This window comes from Eublepharis macularius, chromosome 11 (genome assembly GCF_028583425.1).
Source record: "Eublepharis macularius isolate TG4126 chromosome 11, MPM_Emac_v1.0, whole genome shotgun sequence".
NCBI classification, from domain to species: domain Eukaryota; kingdom Metazoa; phylum Chordata; class Lepidosauria; order Squamata; family Eublepharidae; genus Eublepharis; species Eublepharis macularius.
Window position 1 is genome coordinate 6,751,648 of NC_072800.1, and position 23,496 is coordinate 6,775,143.

General features: G+C 42.6%; 1 protein-coding gene across 4 annotated transcripts in view; it reads right to left on the reverse strand.

Moving 5' to 3' along the window:
- Positions 1 to 264: 264 nt before the first annotated feature.
- The window catches only part of C11H18orf21 (chromosome 11 C18orf21 homolog), a 31,742-nt gene continuing 8,510 nt past the window's right edge, over positions 265 to 23,496 (reverse strand). Inside the window, exons 6-7 of one of the 4 annotated variants that reach the window (XR_008597846.1) lie at positions 1,763 to 1,893; positions 265 to 634 (exon numbers count right to left, since the gene is read on the reverse strand). The gene's annotated coding sequence lies outside the window, so the exon portion shown is untranslated. Of the gene's footprint in view, positions 635 to 1,762; positions 1,894 to 20,058; positions 20,258 to 21,168; positions 21,645 to 23,496 lie in introns of those variants that run through there. The other 3 variants (XR_008597847.1, XR_008597848.1, XR_008597849.1) reach the window with 3 other exon arrangements.

A 23,496-nucleotide genomic window follows, 5' to 3' on the forward strand; every position in this document is an offset into this window, starting at 1 on the left:
CACTAGCAACATGCTCTTTAGATTTGCTGTCATATATGGTTGCTTTTTTGGTGGCTGTAACTTCAGCCAGGAGAGTGAGTGAGTTAGCAGCCCTTCAGGCTGACCCTCCCTTCTCGAAATTTCATGCTAACAAGGTGGTTTTACAACCATGCCTTCAATTTCTACCAAAAGTAGTAACTGCTTTTCATCTTGCACAGGATATTACATTACCCGTGTTTTTTCCTAACACAGAGACTAAGGGAGAAAAAGTTCTTCACACTTCAGATCTTAGAAGGGCTTTAGCCTTTTATTTAGATAGGACAAAGGGCTTCCATAATAGTCCGCATCAGTTTATTTGTTTTGGGGACAAAGACAAGGGCAAAAAAGCATCTCTGCAGACAGTGTCCCAATGGATTGTTTCGGCCATTGTTAAGGTGTATGCAATGGCTGGAATAAAATGTCCATTGCTTCTTAAGGCTTGTTCTACGAGGTCTCAGGAAGCGTCATCTGCCTTGCTCAGGGGTGTTCCAATTGTTAACATTTGCAAAGCAGCAACGTGGTCTTCTGCCGACACATTCGTGAAGCATTATGCTATGGGTATCAATGCGAATCAGGATATTGCAGTAGCCAGAGCTGTTCTTCAATCCTTATTTTCCTTTAAAAAAAAAAGCACTAAATTAATTAATACAATTGGAGATTTTATGCAAAATGGTTTATGGCACTGCAATGGTTCATGAGATAAGCTAGTGTTGTATTCAACGGTATTGACTATTCGTTTGGGGAGGATACTCTGTTGGGGAGTTAGTTGCGGAGCCTCTTGCTCTCATTGCTCACTTTCTGTTATGTGTTTGCATGAGAACTTGTTTACCTTTGACATTAATTGCTGTCATATTTGAAGTTATGTTTAATAAAGTTGAGTTGGAGTTTCACCCCGCCTCCTCAGCATCTTTAGCTTGGTACTCTCCCATGTGTGGAGGCACAGAAGAACGGTGATGAAAACAGGGTTGTACATACCTATAACTATTGTTCATTGAATTCTTCTGTGCTGACACACATCCCCTCCTACCCCACTGTGAACTCCAATACTAGCTCTCATGATGGGTTGCGGTGGCTTAGGAGAACTGAGGGAAGGGGCCATTGCTTGCCATTAGTGCGTGTAACCGTTTGGGCAGGAAACGGTTGCTATAAGCTCGTGAGCAACAGCCTCTTTGGAGCTCAAGAAAGCAGTTAAGAATGTTCTGGTGGCTGGCCTGCACCTGTGTGTCAGCACAGAAGAACTTGGTGAACAATAGTTACAGGTATGTACAACCCTGTTTTAACACGGGTGTCTTTCGTTGGCTCAAAAGTGAAGAGGGCTTTATTCTATCTGTCTGAAATACGGCAATGTGGGTGTCCTCAGGAAATACTACAATCACTCCAAGTTTTATCCAATTTGGATGGGAAACCATGAAGGTACAGACCTGAGAAAAGGGAAGGGGTATCTTCCACTGAAACCAGTTATGAAAGTGAATCAGTAATGAAAGAAACAAAACTATACAGTTAAAAAAACCTCAATCCTGAAAATGCCCCTTCTGGAATTAATAATAAAAATGGGGGGGGGGGAGAAGCAAACCTGCATGCCCAAGTTTAATGGACATGTCTTTATTCTATACCAGTTACTGGAACCAGAATCACCAGTTCTGCAGTTGATAAATGTCAAGGAGGCAACCACTGAACTTTCCACCCTGTTTGCAGTGTCCAGAACCCATGGTTCCTCAGCATTTCACATGGATCGGGCTCTCACCTGTCACATGCTGTAGGCAAAGATGAAGGTCATGTTGTAGTGGACCTGGCGCAGGAAGGACATCGACTGCTGATGATCGGCTTCTGTCTCTCCGCAGAAAACAGCAATGAAATCACTGCTGAGGCTGACTCCTGCCACACAAAACAGAAAGCTCCATGGGAACCCTGACCCAGGGAAGGAAAACAGGGAGGAGCTGAAGAACTGACTCCAGAAAGTCAAGGAAGTAGCTCCTGGCTTTGCTATTTATTTGCTGTGATTATTCCTTGTTAGCTCGACATCTGTTTATGTAATAAAACATTTTAATAAATTAAATCAATAAACTAATACTGTTACAACCCCTTTCTTTCTCTCAGTTAGATTTTGCCTTTATCCCTTTTCTTCTTTTACACCCTCTCAGTAGATTGCTCCCACTAGGAATTATATTCCAAAATAACTTAAATTTCCCCTTTTATTACATGCCCAAACATCAGGCTCCTTCGTGGGACTATATGGCCCTGAGGATAGGAATGGGATATGGGAATAACAAATACTCTGGGTTGGGGGAAAAAACAAAATAATTTTTTATTTATACAGTAAGTGTATTGGTCTCATATTATTTCTTTTTTTAAAAAAAAAGATTTTTATTGAATGGGTTAACATACAACACAATATACGATACATAGTCATGTACCCTTATATTTAAAGTATATGCTCCCCCATCCCTTCTCCCTCCCCCTTTTCCCTTTTTGACTTCCAACAGCACTAAAACCCCTTAATTTCTTATCGTTATCTCTAATTACTCTATAGTCCCTATTATCAAAGGTAAAGTCCATGTTCATTCTCATAGCTCTTATCACTTAGTAACTATCTAAAGTCCACAGTTGTCATCTCACGTCCCATTTATTTTCCACATAGTCCTTAAGTTTCTTCCAGTCAATTAAAAATTCATTTGGATTCTGCTCTCTGTTTCCTTGTCAATTTGTCCATTTCCGCCATATACAATAGCTTTTGGATCCATTCCTCAACTTCTGGTATGTCTTCTTGTTTCCAGTATTGTGCATACAAAATTCTTGCTGCAACAGTCATATAGTATAACAGAGTTCTGTCCTTCATGTTAACTTCTTGCATATTCAATCCTAACAGCAACATTTCCGGGCTCTTCAATAAATTATATTTCATAATTGACAGCATTTCTCCATAAATCTTAGACCAAAACATTTTGGCCTTTTCACAGGTCCTCCACATATGGTAAAAAGAGCCCTCATATTTTTTACATTCCCAGCATTTATTTGACATTTCACTGTTTGCATTTGCTAATTTTTTCGGTGTTAAATATCATCTATAAATCATCTTATATCCATTCTCTTTCAAATTGTTACATGTGGATATCTTCAAAGTATTTCTCCACAAAAATTCCCAGCTTTCCATTGTAACATCTTTATTAAAGTTTATTGCCCATTTCACCATTTGTGTTTTAACTACCTCATCCTGCGTATACCATGTTAGCAAAATTTTATACAATTTAGAAATCATTTTCACTTCTTCACCAAACAAAATCTCTCCTAGTTCTGTGTTTTTTATTCTGAAACCTACATTTCTTTTGTCAGTTTCAAATATATCCTTGATTTGCCTATATTGTAACCAGCCGTACTCAAATGGTAACTCATCTTTACTTTTTATCTGAAGGGTATCTTTCTCCCCACTCAATAACTCCTTATAAGTTAACCAGTCTTCCCCTTTATAATACATATTTGGGTTCACCACTTCCGCCGGTACAATCCACATAGGTCTTTTTTCACCCAGAAATTTCTTATGTTTTTGCCAAATCATGTAGATATTCCTTCTCACAAAATGATGCCGAAACATACCATCCATTTTATATTTCTCATACCATAGATACGCATGCCAACCAAACAAGTTATTGAACTCTTCCAAAGCTAATAATTTTAAATTAGATAATTTAACCCATTCTTTCAACCAGACCAAGCAAATTGCTTCATAATACAGTCTCAAATTTGGTAGTTGCAAGCCTCCCCTTTCTTTTGCGTCACACAGTACCTTCATCTTAATTCTCGGTTTCCTCCCAGCCCAGATAAAATCTGAAATTCTTCTTTGCCATTTGTCAGAATGCTTCATTTCTTTAACAATTGGAATCATTTGTAACAGAAACATCATTCTCGGTAATACATTCATTTTAACAACTGAGATACGTCCCAACAATGACAGATTCAATTTGTTCCATTTCAACAGGTCTCTATCTGTGACCACAGTTTTTCATAATTATTTTTAAATAGATCTATATTCTTAGCTGATACTTCTATCCCCAGGTATTTTGTTTTTTGAACCACTTCACACTTTGAAACATTCATTAATTGTTCTTGTTTCTTTTTTGTCATATTTTTGCAGAGCAATTTCGACTTTAATCTATTAATAGTAAATCCTGCCAGATCTCCAAACTCTTTAACTTTATCTAACAATATTGGTAATGTCTGGATTGGATCTTCTGCTATAAACATTACATCGTCTGCAAACGCTCTGAACTTATAAGAAAACCCTTTGAGTTTTATACCCTTAATATTGTCATCATCTCTTATTTGCCTCAAAAGTATTTCCAACACTGACAAATAACGGTGAAAGCGGACATCCTTGTCTTGTACCTTTTCTTACCTCAAATTTTTCTGTCAGGTCACCATTTACCACTAATGATGCATTTTGTTCAAAATATATAGCTTTCACTGCATTAATAAAATCTTGCTCCATTTCCATCTTTTCCATCGTCAAAAACATAAAATGCCAATTCAAATTGTCAAAGGCTTTCTCAGCATCAGCAAAAAACAGGCCTACTTCTTTTTCTGGATGTTTATCATAATATTCAATGGCATCCAACACCACTCTCGGGTTATCCCTAATTTGTCTATTCAGTAAAAATTCGGCCTGCTCCTCCCCTACAAATTCCATTAAAAATTTCTTAAGCTTTTCCGCTATAATTCTTGCAAAAATTTTATAGTCATTGTTTAATAAAGATATTGGCCTGTAACTTTTAACATTTAATAAATCTTGTGACTCTTTTGGAATCAGTGAGATATTTGCTTCATTCCAGGTCTTCGGGAGATTTTTCTTCTTAATAATTTCATTCATCAACTTTTGTAGAGGCTGCACCAAGTTTTTTTTCATTACTTTATAAAATTTTGCTGAAATTCCATCCGGACCCTGTGCTTTCCCTATTTTAGTTGATTCTATAGCATCTAAAATTTCTCCTTCTGTTACTGGAACATTCAAAATGTCTCTCATTGTCTTGGAAATCTTTGGTAGTTTTGCTCTTTCCAAATATGCTTCTATTTTGTCTAAATCTGTCATTTTCTTTTGGAATAATTTTGCATAATATTTATAAAAAGCTCTTTTTATCCCTTGGTGGTCCATTATTTCTGTTCCTTCTTCTGTTACCTTCCCTATAACTCATTTTTCCCTTTTCTTTTTCAATTGCCAGGGTCTCATATTATTTCTTAAGCTTGATAGTTTCAAAAGAGTGTTATTTGTTCTTAAAGTTACTTTTCATAGACACAGTCACTCAGATCTTCTCTCAGGCACACACACAGTTTGCCTCTCTTGCCCTGACTGAATGTTCTTTTACAAACATACACAGTTCAGGCTTCACACAGATTTGCCTAACTGAACTAAACAAGAATCCTTTCAGGCGTCCACACAAGTTGCCTGCTTTGCTCAGACTGAATCTTTTCTCTCCACTCAGTAACTGACACATCAGTTCACTCCACCCACACTCTCAGTCATCAGCCAATCATATCACTCACTCATCCTTCTCTTTCACCCCCATTCTTCACCAACCATTTAAAGACACACACACACTTGAAATAATTACAAATACGTTAATTTCATAAATTAATTTATTAAAGCACATTAAGAAACCTTCCCTTGAGGTTCAAGGCAGCATGTGCTACAAGATTGAAAACATTTACAGTTAAAAATCAAAATAAAATAACAATCCCCAAATCCTTCCTTGCATTTCTTTTGCTGTAATTTAAATGCAAGGCTAGTGGTGAGGCAGGAGCGCTTCTCCCATCAAGATTTCCTGCTTGCACTGTCTCTCCCTAAAACTATGCTGTCACCCATGCAGAGCAGTTGCACATGCCATGTAGCTGTAAAGTCCTGGGGGGCCTTAGCCAATGTCCCCCAAATCAGGGCTTATGCATTACGGCCAAGTGGCTAATGATTTGATCAGTACTGTAACTGCTATTATCATTACTGCTAGCCACTGTGATTCCTCTCATGGATGGAAATGCAGGAGGCACGTAATTTCAAAATGAAAAGCCCATGATGAAAAACACTCTGGGCTCACACACCCATGAGAAACTGTGGCTCAGAGGCAGAGGTTCTGCTATGCATGCAAAAGGGCTCGAGTTCAGTGTCCCCTGTTGCAGTTTCAATTAAAGGTTTTCCTGTGGTGAAGTTCTCCAACAGAGAATGGCCCTGGCTCAATATACTCTCCAAAATCTAAGCTTCTAGGCCACAGGAAAAAAGTGGCGGATGTCTCAGAATCCAGTACGGGACTGAAAAGGATCTCCATGTGCAGACTTGGCCACAGGATTCTGTTCTCTTGCTATCTCTCCAGCCAGCCGCAAAATCCACAGGTTGATCTCAGACAGATATGCAAGAGAGCAACTTGTTCATAGTGTATGCAGCTAAGAATTATAAAAAATCAACAAAATAACCAATGCAATTCTGCTCAGAAGCCTGTTCCCAGAAACCCCTACCAGGACTCCTTTCAAACAGGCACAAAGCAGAGAGGCCAAAAGACTTATCTTTGACATTCTTCTTTTTGTGAAAAGCCTTTGCATGTTTCAGCCTCAGCCCTGGGGGTCAAGTCTATCAAAGGGGGAGCAGAGGAGGTGCCTACCTGGTGGTACACCAGCTCCATGTAAGCCTCTTGGGTGTATCAGGAAGGCAAAGGCCGAGTATGCAATGCAGATGCTGAAGCATGCGTGTCCACAGAAGCATGGGTGCTTAAATACCTTCTAGTACATTTTTAACCCTCCCTTTCTCCAAGGAGCTCGGAGCAGCATACATGGTTTTCCCCCATTCAATCTTCACAATAGCCCTGTCAGGTAGGATAGGCTGAAAGAGTGAGAATGGGGCAAGGTCACCCAGCAAGAACTCAGATCATAGAATCGTAGACTTGGAAGGTGTCTTACAGGCCATCTAGTCCAACCCCTCCCCCCGCCCAATCCAGGAACAGCCTAGAGCATCTCCACAAGTATTCATCCAGCCACTCCTTGAAGACTGTACATTACATCATACAGGCTCTACATGCTTGGCTACTACATATTTTAATGGGGGGGAAGTAGCCACAACAAGATGTGGAATACCTCTACCTTCTTATAACTTGAAAACCATTTTGTTTATACCCTCCCTCGATAAAAACTAGGCAGGCCAGATCTCATGGCCTCCAAGCAGCCAGCCAAGCTCCGTCTCTTGCTTACCCTCTCCTCATGGCCTCCAGGGCACAAGTACTGCCACTTTGGGCAGGACCATGGAGCTGCCTGCAAAGGTTGTGCCTTTCCTGCATGAACTGAAAGACCTGCCAGGAAGAGATGCTGTTCACCTGGCAACCACTATTCTCTTGGAAGAAACCCCATTAGTCAAGGCCAGAACTGCTGGCCCTGGGAGAAATCCATCTCATCTGGGAAATCTTTGGGGTGCAGGGAAGTGAAGCAGATCCTCATTTCAGAGTCGACCAGGGACACCCAGTACAAAAGGCCTGCGAAGCGCAAGCCACCCTGTTTGGTTTTGTAGACAGTGCTGAAGCTGCAGCTCGGGGGGCTGGCGCTGCTGATAGGAACTGGATCTCAGAGGTGTCTCGGTAGCTATTGACATTTTGACCAAAGAGGGTCACCTCCTTTAGGTCCTGCAAGGGGAGGAAGGCTGGTTGGTCCAGGAAGAGAGACACAGCTGAAGGAAAATAAGGAAGACTGGAGGGGGAGAGGGGACATGCTTTGTCAGAGAACTGAAAGCCATTGGAAAAGTGGGGAAAATGTGGCATCAGACCATAGCCCCCTGAAATCTCATGAATAAAGTTTTGCAGAGTTTGTAAGACTTCAAGAAAAAACACCTGTAAAAGCAGTCAAGCAACAACCGTAGCATCAAAGAAATGAGAGCATACAGCAGCAAAGACTCTCAAAGTATTTTCAGATCTATGGTTATTGTGGTTTTTCCGGGCTGTATTGCCATGGTCTTGGCATTGTAGTTCCTGACGTTTTGCCAGCAGCTGTGACTGGCATCTTCAGAGGTGTAGCACTGAAAGACAGGGATCTCTCAGTGTCAAACTCTGAGATACAGCCCGGAAAATCCACAACAACCATCGTTCTCCAGCCATGAAAGCCTTCGACAATATATTTTCAGATCTGTCAACACTGGCATTTGTCTTTAGTGGTTGAACACCAGCACTCCACAAGCCAAAGGATACTTTGTGTGTGTGTGCATGCGTGTGCACACACATGGACTTTTCACAGACCCAAAGATTCAGAGATCAGCATTGCACTGGGACTGAGAAATGCAGATTCACACAGGTTCACTGTGGGGGAAAGTCACCTACTCTTGGCGTCTGTTTCCTGACCACAAAAGAGGAATGGCAAATCTGCAGGGTTGTTCTGAGAATGCATAAGAGAGCGCATTAACTTGTGCAAAACTTAATACTGGACATTTTATCCTTTTTCTGTTTTAAAGGTAGGCATTGCCGGAAAGCAGGAAGGATGCTGGTCACCGTTTAATTCATCAGAGTTATGGCTTGTCCCAGCAGAATGCGGGGTACGATCTCACGGGCATCCCTTTTGGCGTAGGCAGATAAATGTGGCTCAGGACAGAGACACTGAAAAGTGGCCTTCTCTCTGCTGCAATAGCCTGCTGGGCAGAAGCTCGTGTCCAGCTGGTCAGTTATGCCCTCCTTGGTATCTCACTGATGTGGCACAAGGAAAGAATCGCCCCACGGACTGCCTGCCCGCTATGTAGCAGAGCACACAGGATGGAGAGTTGAAGCTGAGCTCGATTGGCTGGACTCGTAAGTCATACCACAATAAATTTCCTGTGACTGACAACAGTATTAACAAATGGAAAACATGATTGATGGGCACCCAGGGTCTACGAATGAAAAAAATAAAGAGGCAAAAGGCTTGCTAGGCAGTGATAGGCAAAATATAAATATGTATCACTTGGTTCTGAAGTGAGTTATGATTACACTTTCGTACTTGTACCTGAAATCAGTAGAAGGTATTCATCTTATCCCTGTATCATCCGAGACAGTTATAGCCAGGCAGTGCATACACCACGGATCCCCGAACAGCAGATAAATCAGGAAGCAAGAAGGAACCTGTTTTATCAATTTGATCTCGTGAATAAATATCCAAATATATGTACAGTATTGTTGTCAACCCTGGACAATTACCTTCTCCGAGCTGATACATTTTAAAAAGAAGTTGTTCTGCAAAACACTTTCAATGCATGAAAGAAAAAGAGCTGAAAGGGAAAGGTGATCGCTCACGGTTTCTTGCTTTATGGGAACAGATGAAACTGCCTGGATTGCAGTTGGTCATTCCAGAAGTTGTCAGCTTGTTCCCACTTGACCCTGTTCTTGCCAATGCTTGCACGTCCCTACCATGACTAGACGTGTCCCTATTTATTTACTTATTTATTTATAATATTTTTACGCTGCCTCTTCAGGAGGTCACCCCAGATGGCTTACAAATTTTTTAAAAAATGAAACATTAGGGGGGCGTGGCGTCGCTGACTTCGGGATGGACGCGTGCTGAGAGAGCTCTGCTCCTCCCGACCCTCAAATCTCCCATTTAAACGGCACGACAAAACATTTGGACTACATATAATGAGAAACTCAATCGCCAAGAAGAAGAAAAACGAATCGAAAGTAGCCAGAAACTTACAAACGTTCTTTGCAGCATGAAAAGAGAGCGGGCAGTGTGAAGAAACGACGACGGAGCAATCCAAGATGGCGGACGGAAAGATTATAAACGCAGCAAATGAGGTAAACGTCACAGAAATAATCTTAGACCCACAACTGGCTAAGCTAAAGACTGAGATAATAGCCCAAATTGCCAATATGATCGCCCCTTTAACAGCACAGCTAGATGAAATAAAACTTGATCTGAAAGCAGTTAACCAGAAAGCAGATAGAGCCCTAGAGGCGAGCTCTTCTGCACGGAGGGAAGTAAGCACCTTACATAAGGACATCGAAAACCACCAGGAGAGGCTAATTAATTTGGAAGCCAATATGAGGCAAAATTTCCTAAAAATACGAGGGATTGATGAGCTTTTGATAAAAAATGAAGAACTCATGCCAGTAATCACAAGATGGCTTGCTAACCAGCTTGAAGCAGAGGAGGGCTTGGGTTCAGGCTGTCAGGGTTAGAGTGTATGTATGTAACCAAAGAGACTCCATATTAATTCTTTCAGTATTCTAAGCGCTTTGTTCACAGGTGCCAAGATGTTCCCAGCAGCTATCTCACAGAAGAGGATTGTTTTGGCTATCGCTTTTCCAGCCTTGGGAAACTTTCGCTTTCTCAGCTTCAAAGGGATTGTTTTGAGAACTATGGGGTCTGCTGGGATCTGATACTTTGTACCTCATGCTTTGCCTGTCATTTGTAACAATACACGTGTACCAGCCTGGATATTGTATCTAGGCCAGTGGACTATAATGAATACTTTCTTCAGTAAACTTTTTGAAAACAACAGACTCTTGTCTGATTGCAGAAGGTAGTCTGGAGTATAGACATTATCTAGCCACAGATCTGACATTTTGTTACGAATCAAACTTTTCCAATGCAGACGGATTCCAAAGCCGTTTCCGACAGGGACCCTTTGTTTGATCCATATGCCTCCCCCGGCCCTCAAGGACTGGAACCTCAAGGACCCGTTCCAAGGGGGACGGGGTCCTCCGTTACTACGATTTATACTCTTGCACCCAGCAGAGCGGATACCAGGCCCATCGCCGCCGCAGATCCGTTGATATCCTTGCCGACTCCGACGCAGTGGGGTTCGAGGCCAAGGGACGCGAGAGAAAGAAGGGCAAGTACAGTGTTCATGCAACCCCCGATGGACGGCCGACGGAGTTTAGAAGTAATTGCAGAGCATACCAGTAGCCAACCATGGTATTACTGGAATAGAGAAGCCAACCAATCGGAATGGGAAACGTCCCGCCGCGATGTACTAAGTTGGGACTATGCAGAAGTTACCCCGTGGACGGGGCAACAAGACCTGAGTGAACACACGTGGATACAATTACAAAGCCGAACCGTAGCGATTGACGCTGGAATTTCAGCGGTTACGGGATTAGCGAAAGGGATCTTGGCAGGGAGATCTCAAGAAGAGCAAGGTGCAGGGGCCCAAGGCATGGGGGAAATAAGACCTTGGCCCGGGGCAGCCTGTGTGGAATCATATGCTGAATATGTGGAGACCTCGCAAGCCACCGAGGAACCACCTCATAAGTATGCCGATACCGAAGCCACTGAAAGGAATTCGGGTCGTGTACAAATTTTAGAGGAAAGGCTGACGAGCATGGAAGAGAGTCTGGCCCATGCAGTCCACCTTCTGTCGGTACTCGTGGTTGGGGGTTCGGAAGAAAACCGGGAATTGCCAGCAGGACTGCACAACATCAGTCAAAGCCTGTCTAACTTGCAAAAGTATATCCCAAGGACTGAGGTTGGAGCACCAGGTCAACCGCTTCCAGTACAGGATATACTGCAGCAACCTGATGAACCACCGGACTCCACTCCGGAGATAAGTGAGGATACCTGTGCTAACCCAGATGTAGAAGACGAGGTGGAAGAGAATGGAGACGATGGGGGAGTACCTTTAGAAGAACCTCCGACAACCCCGAGGGGTACACTGGAACGTCCTCCAGGAGAAGCTCCCGCCACACCGCCAATTATTCCACCACCAACGTCCGGGAGGGGGGGAACAACCCTTTCTACCGAGACTATTGGCGCCGTTGCAAAGAGGCACCACTCCGCGTCTCACTCCGCTGCCAGGACCGATTGGAAGGGGAACTACTCCTCGGCCGCTACAAACGCCTGGGCCAAGAGGAACCCCCATCCCAAGAGGCACTCCTCCCCCATTACAGCCCGTGCCACTGCAACCAGTACCACTATTACCCACACCACGAGGGACACCCCCAACACCGCTACAACCAGCGCCGTTATTGCCCGCACCAAGAGGGATGCCCCCAGCACCGCTGCCACCAGTACCACTATTGCCCGCACCACGAGGTACTCCTCCCGTCCAACCATTACCAATACAACCGGCACCACTACAACCAGCGCCGATGTTGCCTGCACCAAGGGGACCCCCTCCACCGCTACAACCAATTCCGGGGGGCCCTCCTCCGCAGCTTCCACAACCAAGGCCCCAACAACCTCCGTTTCAACCACAGCCGCAACCGGTACCTCTCGATTACTATCTGGTACCAGCGCCAGCGGCCAGGCAGCAGGAATTACCGCTGGGTTGGGTGAAGTTGGAAGCCACGTTTGATGGAGATCCTTCTAAATTAGGATTTTTTCTCATGCAAGCCTCACAATTCTTTAATCGGTGGGGACATTTATTTGGAGATGAAGCCAGCCAAATCGAACACTTAGGATCCCGCCTTCAAGGAAAAGCTGCAGATTGGTATGTAGCCCTTTATGATATAGGTGCCCTCGAGTTAAATACGCTTCAAGGGCTAGTGGATGCACTACGAGCCCAATATGAAGATCCCTTAGAGGAGACAAGAGCTAGGACGGAATTGCAATCCATTAGGCAAGGCAACATGTCCGCTAGAGACTATGTTACAAAATTCCGACAGCTTGCCGCCAAATGCCCAAGGTGTGAGGAATCCACCAAAATCATCCTATTCAAGCAAGGCATGAATCCCAAGTTATTGGATAGAGCCCTTATGCAAGATAATCCCCCCACCCTATTGGGGTGGATTCAGTTAACTTGTGAAGTAGAAAACCGCATGCAAGAAGTGCGCTTAGTTGAGCAACAGCAACACGCTGGGCAAAGGCGCTCTTCCGTTCTGGTGAGAGGAGGCAGAGGGGCTGGATATGCTACCAGAGGAGCGAGAGATGCTAGATGGCAACAAGGATTGTGCCTGCAGTGTGGCCAAAGTGGTCACTTTGCGTCGCAATGTCCGTACCGGCCTGTGCAAAGAGCTCCGCTCCAACTAAGACATCCAGCCCCCGCCGCTCCACCTGCGCCACCCCGCCCGATGCCAGCTCCTAGATCTACAAGAGGCAGAGAGGCTTCTCGTAGAAATCCTCCCGAGAGAGGGTTAGAGTTAGAAGAAATCATGGACTATGATTCAACAGCTCTAACCGGAGAGGAAAATCCAGAGAGTCCTGCCTCGGGAAACGAAATGGATCTGTCGTAAAAGGACCCAAACGGCAGGTCAAATATCAATCAGTTCCTACTTTGAACAGACCTCATGGGTCCATACTCTTCATACCAGTAACATTGGTGAATCCAGATAGAAAAACGCATGTCCGCATTCAAGCTCTCATAGATTCGGGCTGCTCTAGAGACATCATTGCACCAGCCTTAGTAAATGGATTAGTACTTCCCATTAAAGAGCTGGAAACTCCAGTCATTTTTGAACAAACGGATGGCACTAACATGAATCCTGTCACTACTGAAACCGCGCCGGTCATCACAGGCATGGGACAACATTGGGAGACAAGATCGTTCGTAATTAGTGCCACCGCCAAATATCCATTGATTCTGGGAAGCAGATGGTTGTGGGATCACAACCCCTACATAGACTGGGCAGTTGGAAGTATCACTTTTTCCCATGACACTTGTAAAAATCACCGTTGGAATCAAAATTGGGGTAACAACCCTACCCTCAGTGAGCAAGCTCTTCTAACTCAAGAAGAAATCAACCAAATACCCAAACAGTACCGGGCTTACACTCAAGCTTTCACTGAAGAAGAAGCCAACTCTTTACCTCCCCACAGGAGGACAGACTGTGCCGTGGAGATATTACCGGGTGCATCTTTGCCCAAAGGCAGACTGTACCCCATGAGCCCTAACGAAAGGGAAGAATTCCGCAAATTCATTGACACCAATCTTCAAAGAGGATTTATCCGACCTGCTAACAGTCCGCATGCTGCTCCAGTACTTTTCGTTAAGAAGAAAGATGGGGGACTAAGACTTTGCACAGACTTTAGGGGACTAAACGCAGTATCCTCCAGCAACGCCTACCCCATCCCACTCATCCGGGATTTACTCAACGTCGTGGCACAAGGTAAGATCTTTACAAAATTGGATTTAAAAGACGCTTACTTCCACGTTCGTATCAGAGCAGGCGATGAATGGAAAACCGCTTTTAATACACCCCTCGGCCAGTATGAATATTTGGTTATGCCGTTCAGTCTGGCCGGGGCCCCTTCGGTTTACATGTCCATGATCAATGAAGTATTGCATGAATTCTTATACAAAGGAGTAGTAGTGTACCTAGATGACATTTTAATTTATTCAGAATCGGAAGAACATGTAGAGCTTGTGAAAAAAGTCCTGACTACTCTAATGTGTAACAAGTTACCCATTAAACTGTCCAAATGTGAGTTTCACAAAACAGAACTCACTTATCTGGGATACTGTATCTCTAAAGATGGTCTGAAAATGGACCCAAGCAAAGTACAAGCCGTACAAAATTGGCAAACACCCTCTACCCGCAAAGAATTGCAATCTTTCTTGGGCTTTGCCAACTTCTACAGAGAATTCATAGCGAACTTTGCTCAAATAACACTTCCCCTAACCGAACTGTTAAAAACCAAGCGGCGTTCAATCACCTTAAAACTCAATTCGTTTCTGAACCCGTCCTACAACACCCCGATGAAAATCGCCCCTTCGTAGTACAGGTTGATGCCAGCGACACTGCGATTGGAGGCGTCCTCTTGCAGAGGGGGGAGGACGGTAAACTTAAGCCCTGTGCCTTTCTATCTCGGAAATTTTCTGAAGCTGAAAGAAATTGGAATGTTTGGGAGAAGGAGGCTTTCGCTGTAAAAGCAGCACTTGCCGCCTGGAGGCACTTGCTGGAAGGAGCCCATCATCCTTTTGAAGTATGGACAGACCACAAAAATTTAGAAGCCTTACGCAGTCCCAGAAGACTTAATGCTAAACAACTGCGCTGGGCGGAATATTTCTCTAAATTCAATTTCACTTTCAATTTTTTGCCTGGCAAAACTAACTTTCTTGCCGATGCTCTATCGCGCATGCCCCAGCACAAGAGCAAAAGGGAGGAGACGATAGACACCGTCTTTTCGCCTACGCAATTAGGGGGAGTGGTGACCATGCGCAGTCGCACCACCCAACCTCCCCAACCCGATCAAGGGTGGAGACTAAAACTGAAAGCTGAAGTGGAAAAGGAGGGGGGGAACGTACCCAAGGAAAAATTGCAACAATCAGAACAAGGAGAATGGCTTTGGGGAGACCGCTTCTATGTACCCAGTAGTTTAAGGAAAGAAGTATTACAACGCTGTCACGATGCCCCTACGGCTGGACACTATGGGTACTTAAAGACACTCCATTTAGTACAATGGCAATTTTGGTGGCCGGGCATGCGCAAAGACATTTCTCAATATGTAGTGTCATGCCCCATTTGTCTTAGTGCCAAATCCCGCAAAGGCAAACCGCCGGGACTGTTACAACCTTTAGAAACGCCAAGCAGACCATGGGAAACAATATCCATGGATTTTATTACCGACCTACCCCCCCTCCAAGGGTCACAATTGTATTTTAGTCGTAGTGGATTTATTTTCCAAACAAGCTCATTTTATACCTTGCACCACTATACCTTCGGCTTGAAAACTGGCAGATATCTTTTTAAAACACATTGTAAAACTACATTCTTTTCCATCAAAGGTGATTTCGGATCGCGGCGGGCAGTTCGTTGCCAACTTCTGGCGGGAGCTTCTACAATTTATGGGAATTGAGCAAGGTTTAAGTTCAAGTCATCATCCGCAAACCGACGGACAGTCTGAAAAAACTAATCAAATATTGGAACAATTCCTCCGCTGTTATATTAATTTCCAACAGGACAACTGGGTTGATTTACTTCCCCTAGCAGAATTCTCGTATAATAACAGTGTACATGCCTCCACTGGAGAAACTCCCTTTAAGGTCGTTTATGGCTTCCACTTCAAACCCTTCCCGTTTGAAGCGCTCCCCCCTCCTACTTCGGTAACCAAGGACGTTTCAGACTGGTGGGGGGAAGCTACTCAACAATGGACTCTAATTAAAAAACACCTCGACAAAGCCAAACAGGATTACAAAAAATACGCAGACCGCCGTCGTGTGGCCGAATGGGAATTACAACCAGGAGACCTTGTTTACCTCTCAACAAAAAACTTGAAAGTAACTCAAACCAGCCGCAAATTAGTTTTGAAATTTCTGGGACCCTTTCCTGTTCGTAAAGTAATCAACAAAGTGACTGTTGCCTTAAATTTGCCAAAGAACTTGCGCCATGTTCATGATACCTTCCATGTCAGCCTGTTAAAAAGGGCTCCACCAGCAGACCAATGGCACACTCGAGCCCCTCCTATCCCAACCTTAATCGATGATCAAACCCATTATGAAGTACAACAAATTTTGGACTCTAAGCTTAAAAGAAATCAACTGTTTTATCTTATCAGATGGAAAGACTTTGACTCTGGGTTTGATGAATGGGTGCACTCTGTACATGTTCATGCTCCTAAGTTAATTAAGGCTTTTCATAATCGTTATCTGCATAAGCCTGGGGGAGGGGCATCTTAGAGGAGGCGGAATGTCAGGGTTAGAGTGTATGTATGTAACCAAAGAGACCTCAGCTCAGCTCCGTGGTAAGAGAACTTTTCATTTGGGAACCTTGTTTTCCAAAACTGGGGCGTAGGAACAACGCACCAGTTTGAAAGTTCTGGGACCAGCTGAGAACACCGATACTGAGAGTTAATCCATCTAAAAAATTATATAAGTGTGTTTACTGAATTAATTGTTATATTAAGGGACAAGGGGAGGGGGAAAGGGGGGATAGGGTAAGAAGTTACAAATTAGTGCTGAAAAAAGGTTCACAACTAGGGGAAAGAAAAGGAGGGATAGTAAGACTTAGAAGAGAACAGGAGCAAACAAGTGTATAAGAAGTGTATAAGAAGGTAATTGTTTTTAGTGTGCTATAGATAGTTAAAGTGTTTACTACAGGTTAATCAAAATAAATAATAAAAAAATAAAAAATACAAAAAAGAAGGAAAGGTGGGAGAGAGGGAAAAAGGGGGGGAGTTAGTTCGGTTAGTTAAAAAAAAAAGAGGCTAAGAAAACGAAAGAAAATAAACATCTATTTTACTATACTAGATCGATAATAGTAATAAACCACAAGAGACAGATATAAGGGTTCTTGAAATAAGAGGGTGAAAACAGAGTAAGATATCTACTTGTATACTGTATACTGTTAATCTTCTTCCTAAAGGTATCTGATTGAAATCTGTGTTTTGTAGTTGGAACAGTGATATAGATATTATAATATGGCTTCTATGTTTAAAATGACCACTCTGAATGTAAGAGGTTTGGGGAATCCTATAAAACGAAGGAGAGTTATTGCAGCATTGGCTAAGACTAAATCTCAAATAATTTTCTTGCAGGAAACTCATGCTAAAAACAACGATACAGACATCTTAAAGGCACGTTGGATCCACTCACAGTATTATGCAGCAGGTAACTCTAAGTCACGAGGGGTAGCGATTTTATTAACAAAGGATCTCCCATTTCAACACAAAAAACTCTTAAAGATGCCAAAGGGCGATTCATTTTTATTAAAGGTTTAATAGGAGACCAAAGTTATACTTTCGCATCCATTTATGCCCCCAACACCCAACAACTAAATTTTATGGAAGAAGCACTAGGAAAATTAAAGGATTTCCAGGAAGGCCATCTCATAGTGGGGGGAGACTTTAACTACATAATCGACTACAAATGGGATAAATCAAACTTTGGAAGGAAAAGTAACCAAAAAGACAAAAAGTCTAAACTCAAACCTATCCTACAAAAATATAATCTTACGGATGTGGGGGAGAAGGACTTTACCTACTACTTTACCTACTACTCCCAGAGACATAACTCATACACAAGGATTGATTTTATTTTAGTTTCTAACTCATTAATAGATCACGTAAGTGATTCCCAAATTGGCTCCTGTCTAATATCGGACCATTCGTGGGTCAATGTAACTGTAAAGTCCAAAATACAAAACCAGGACTACACACAATGGTGTATGCCAAAACACCTACTCTATAACAGTCAGCCAGCCAAGGAAATAGAAAGGATAATAGGAACAGTCATAGCTGATAACAACACAGAGGGAATAGGAGCTAATATTCTTTGGGACACGATTAAGACAGTGGCCAGAGGGCACATTATTGCGCTCTCGGCAAAAATAAACAGAGAAAAGATAAAATACAGGCGGGAACTAACAGAGGCTATTAAAAATTTGGAAAATAAACATAAACTTACAGGAAGCAAAAAAACGTATCAGGAATTAACTGCCCAACGCAAAATTCTAGAAACGCTAGAAACCAATGGTGTATATAGAAATTTACTTAAGACAAAGCAAAAATATTGGTTTAATACCTCCAAAGCCCTAAGAAACTTATCAAACAAAATAAAACAGAAAAACATGAATAATTATATTCATCTACTTCAAGACAAAAATGGGGTAAACTGCCACAGCTCCAAATCGATTCTACAAATATTTAAAGAATTCTATACAAATTTATATTCAACAAAAAAGCCAGAACAAAATAAGATAATGGATTTCTTAAATTCGCTTAAAAATGTCAAAAAATTGGAGGAGAATCACAAAGCTATTTAGAAAAACCTATCTCATTACAGGAGACCTTAGAAGCGATTAAACTGGCCAAAAACAACAAAGCCACAGGTCCTGATGGATACCCATCAGAATTTTATAAAAAATATGCGGTTTTATTAGCCCAACGCTTAACTGACTCATGCAATTTGGTTTTAAAAGAGGGTAAATTACCCCCCACTTGGACCATGGCAGATATAGTCGTGATACATAAACAAGGAAAAGACCCAATGAAGGCGGCTTCCTATCGTCCAATCTCGCTTCTTAATCATGATTATAAGCTTTTTACTTCAATTTTGGTGAGACGCTTAAATTCATTCATAACTAATTATATTCATACAAATCAGGCCGGCTTTATGCCTAAAAGGGAGATCACAGATAATATCTTTAAAACTTTGAATTTGATTGAACATTGCAAAAATAACAAGATAGAAGCCTTGTTTTTGTCTTTGGATATACAAAAAGCATTTGATTCGGTTGAAAAAAAGTACCTGTGCAATACCCTTCAATTCTTAGGTTTCGGAGAAAATTTCCTAAATACTATTAAAGCTATTTATTCACAACCCACAGTAAATATCAAACTGAATGGACTACGCTCAGAAAAAATAGTAATTAATAGAGGCACTAGACAGGGCTGCCCATTGTCCCCCATACTATTTGCAATAGCATTGGAACCATTTGCAATAGCTCTAAGAGACGATACAAATATTAAAGGAATCCCCATTGAAAAATGCAGTTTCAAAATATCACTATTTGCTGATGACATGCTAATCTACCTAACTAACCCGACAACCTCCTTGACATCTCTTCATTCCCTACTTTCTGTATTCGGTGGTATCTCTGGACTGGTTGTTAATCAAGCAAAGTCACAAATCCTCCCTATCAATTTGGCATATAGTACCGGAAAACAAATAGAAAAGCAATATAAATATCAATGGGCTTCAAAACACCTAACATACCTTGGTATCAATATTTCTTCCAATCTGAATGACCTCATCAAATTAAATCACGAAAGAATAGTAAATCAAGTAAAATCAGATATCACTAAGTGGGATAAGCTTAATCTCAGCTGGTACGATAGATTCCACCTAATAAAAGCTTTTATTTTACCCAAATTTCTTTTCATATTTAGGGCAATTCCAGGAATGATCCCCTAAACACTAATTACACAATGGCAAACTCTGCTCAATCGATTCCTTTGGCAAAATAAACATCCAAGGATCTCATATTCCACGCTGAGAAGGAAAACTGGAGAGGGGGGATTTAATTTTCCAGACCTTAATTTATACCATGTAGCGATAAGACTACTCAACTTACTTCAACTCATTTCTGTAACCAATACATCAGAATGGGTCAACCTCTCCCAGGCTCTAATTCCCAAACTTTCCTTCAACGATGTAATATGGAACAAGCAAATAAACAGACCCAAAAATATTTGCAACAACAGGTTTTTATTAGCAATACTGCAGTTATGGGATAAATACAAAGATAAACTAGTCCCAGGGAAGTCCAGATTTTCATCCTTTATCAACCAAACTTGGTTCCCTCCAGGCCAAGAACCTCCATTTACAACTCTGTTCCAACAGGCCAAAATGACATGAATAGCTGATATAGTCTCACACACAGGTATCCTAGGGAAAACAGAATTAGAAGGCAAACTAAAGCAAAGACTGTTATGGTTTAGGTATTTACAGATAAAAAATATGACAGAACAATTCGGCCTAAATACAATAATGAAAACACCTCTGACAGAGTTTGAACAAGTCCTACAAGCATACACATCACAGAAAAAAGGAATGATCTCTATACTGTACTCCATCTTATTAAAAACAGTGAATAAGGAGCAATTACCCTGCCAATCTAGCTGGGCCAATGACTGCAATATAGACCGTTCTACAGAGACATGGAAAAAGGTTTGGTCTTCTGATATATTTAATTCAAAGGTTATCCAAACCAAGATACAATCATTTAAGATTATCCACAGGTGGTACCTTACACCGAAGAAACTATCACACTTATTTCCCTCAGCTTCACCACTGTGTTGGAAAAAATGTGGGGAAATAGGCTCGTTTGCCTACTGCTGGTGGGAATGTGCAATCATAAAAAAATTCTGGGAAGAAATGATTGAGGCAGTTAAGGCAATCACAGGGTATGTAATTCCTCTGGACCCAAAAATCATTTTTTAAGTCAGTGGGGAGACCTAAACATTCCTAAGATTAGGAGAGAATTGATTGCAACATTTCTTGTGGTAGCAAAAAATGAAATAGCGCTAGAATGGAAAAAAGAAAAGGCACCCTCTGTAGATTCACGGTTTGAAAAAGTATGGAATCATTTCATCCTAGAAAAAAATCCACAACGACTTTCAGATAGCAGAACAATTTCCGGTAAACTCTAAGTTTATGGAAAAATGGCTTCCGTTTTTTGACTATGTTGATAACAATAATATTCAACCCAAATCAAAAGCACTTCAAGCAATAACCCTCGCTAGAGGTTTCATATTATAACTGTATAATTCTGACAAAATGTATATTGTTGACCTTACCTGCTTTAACTGTCTCCTGTTTCATCTCCTCCCCCTTCGTTACTGTTGAACCTACTTGTTGTATGGATATAAGTTTGTACATTGCACTTGTTTTACTTCAATAAAAATGTAAAAATAAAAAAAAATTAAAAAAATGAAATATTAAAAAACAGTAATATAAATCTAGCATGAGAAAAAATATTTATCTACTTACTTAATTTGTAGACCCCCTTTATACTGTGACTCAAGGCAGCCTGATATTGGATTGGCTTATTGGTACTGTTTACTCCGAATGGCAGCAGCTATTCAGGTATCAGGAAGGGAGCCAGTTTGGTGTAGTAGTTAAGAGTGGCAGGACTCTAATCTGGAGAGCCAGGTTTGATCCCCCACTCTTCTGCTTGAAGCCAGCTGGGTGACCTTGGGCTAGTCACAGCTCTTTGGAGCTCTTTCAGCCCCACCCACCTCACAGGGTGTTTGTTGTAGGCAGGTCTTTTTTTCTGGAAAAAGAGGTGGTTGGACTCAAGACCACACAATGATGTCACTTTGGGTCAGCTGGAACAAGAGGGGAATTTTTTAAAGTTTAAATTGCCCTAAGTGAAAATGGTCACATAGCCAGTGGTCCCGCCCCCTGATCTCCAGACAGAGGGGTGTTTAGACTGCCCTCCCCACCGCCAAGCAGTGCGGAGGGCAATCTAAACTCCCCTCTTTCTGGAGATCAGGGGGCAGGGCTACCAGCCATGTGTCCATTTATAAGAGGTGCCAGAACTCCGTTCTACCACATTCCTGCTGGAAAAAAGCCCTGGGCCGATTCTAGATGGCTAACGTTCACGCGGAACGTCGCGCCTCGTTGCGGGGAAAATGCGAAATATCGCGTTTCCTCGCACGAGTTTTGCGCAACGTCGCACAACGACGCGCAAAACTCGCACGAGGAAACGCGATATTTCGCATTTTCCCCACAACGAGGCGCGATGTCCCGCGTGAACGTTAGCCATCTGGAATCGGCCCTGGTTGTGGGGATAATAATAACATGCTTCGTAAACCGCTCTGAGTGGGCATTAAGTTGTCCTGAAGGGCGGTGTATAAATTGAATGTTATTATTATTAAGGTAGGGAGGTTGAAAAATAAGAGACATGATCCCCTTGTGTTGCTAGTACATGGAATATGAAAGTCTGAAAAGGGATACAGAACATGGACTTTAGTGACATAACATGAGACACTTCTGTTCTTTAGGGACTATATATTTATATATCTGGATGAAGTGGAGCAAAACTGAGATTGATACAAATAACAAGACTGAGCTTGTTTCATTGTCTTTTGGGTTTTTCACCTCCTGTGCCCTTCCCAGGAAAGCAACAAGTTCAATACAGCGCATACACTGCTGAATTAAGATGCTGCAAAACTGCTGTGAAGTGGCTTTGGAAGCCACAATGCTAGCATGAAACATTCTGCCACAGAGCACATTGCGATAAGACAAAACCTCACACACATCCACTAAGGCACAAACGAGGCATCACATTTAACAGGTGACTGCAACAAGGACTGTCAGTCACACTCCAGAGCATGTGCACACACACACACACACCCACCAATGGAACAAATAGTGCCCTCTGAGGTCATTTGCCAGTGTTCCTGGTCACATAGAGCAAGCCTTCCTGTGTACACTTGTACATGTGAAGGCTAGGGATTTACATAGGGTTGCCAGTCTCCTGGTAAGGCCTGGAGATCTCCTAGTATTACAACTGATTGCAGAAGCACCCTAGGGTTGCCAGGTCCCCTTACTACCCCAGTGGGAGGCTGGGGACCTGGAACGTACCTTGCTCGCAGTCCAGCATGATTCACTTGCACGCGCTTTGCGTGCACTGCCCCCACATTTGTGTAATGATATCACTTCCGGCGATGGTATTTCCGGGTGACGTCATCACGCAGGTGCAGAAACATGCATGCACTTCACAACGGACCAATATGGGCCTCAAACGAGCCTTAGTTGGCCCATTTGGGGCCCAAATCAGCCCACTGCAAAATGCATGCATGCTCTCAGGTGGTACAATAACATCACTCCTGGGAGTGACGTTGTCGCGCCACCCCAAGAGTGCGCCTGGGAGGCCCATTCCCACACCTTTCTCCCCTGCCAGCCAGGTGAGTTGTGGAGGGGGGTTGAAGGTGAAAGTGGGGGAAAACCCACTCCCAATCCCTAGCAGGGAATCTCTAGAGTACCTAGCAGGGGATCCCTAGAGTATCGAGATCAAATTCCCTGGAAGAAGTGGAAACTTTGGAGGGTGGAATCTATGGCATTATATCCTGCTGAAGTCCTTTCCGTCCCCAAAATTTCAGGCATTGCCCAACCCAGAG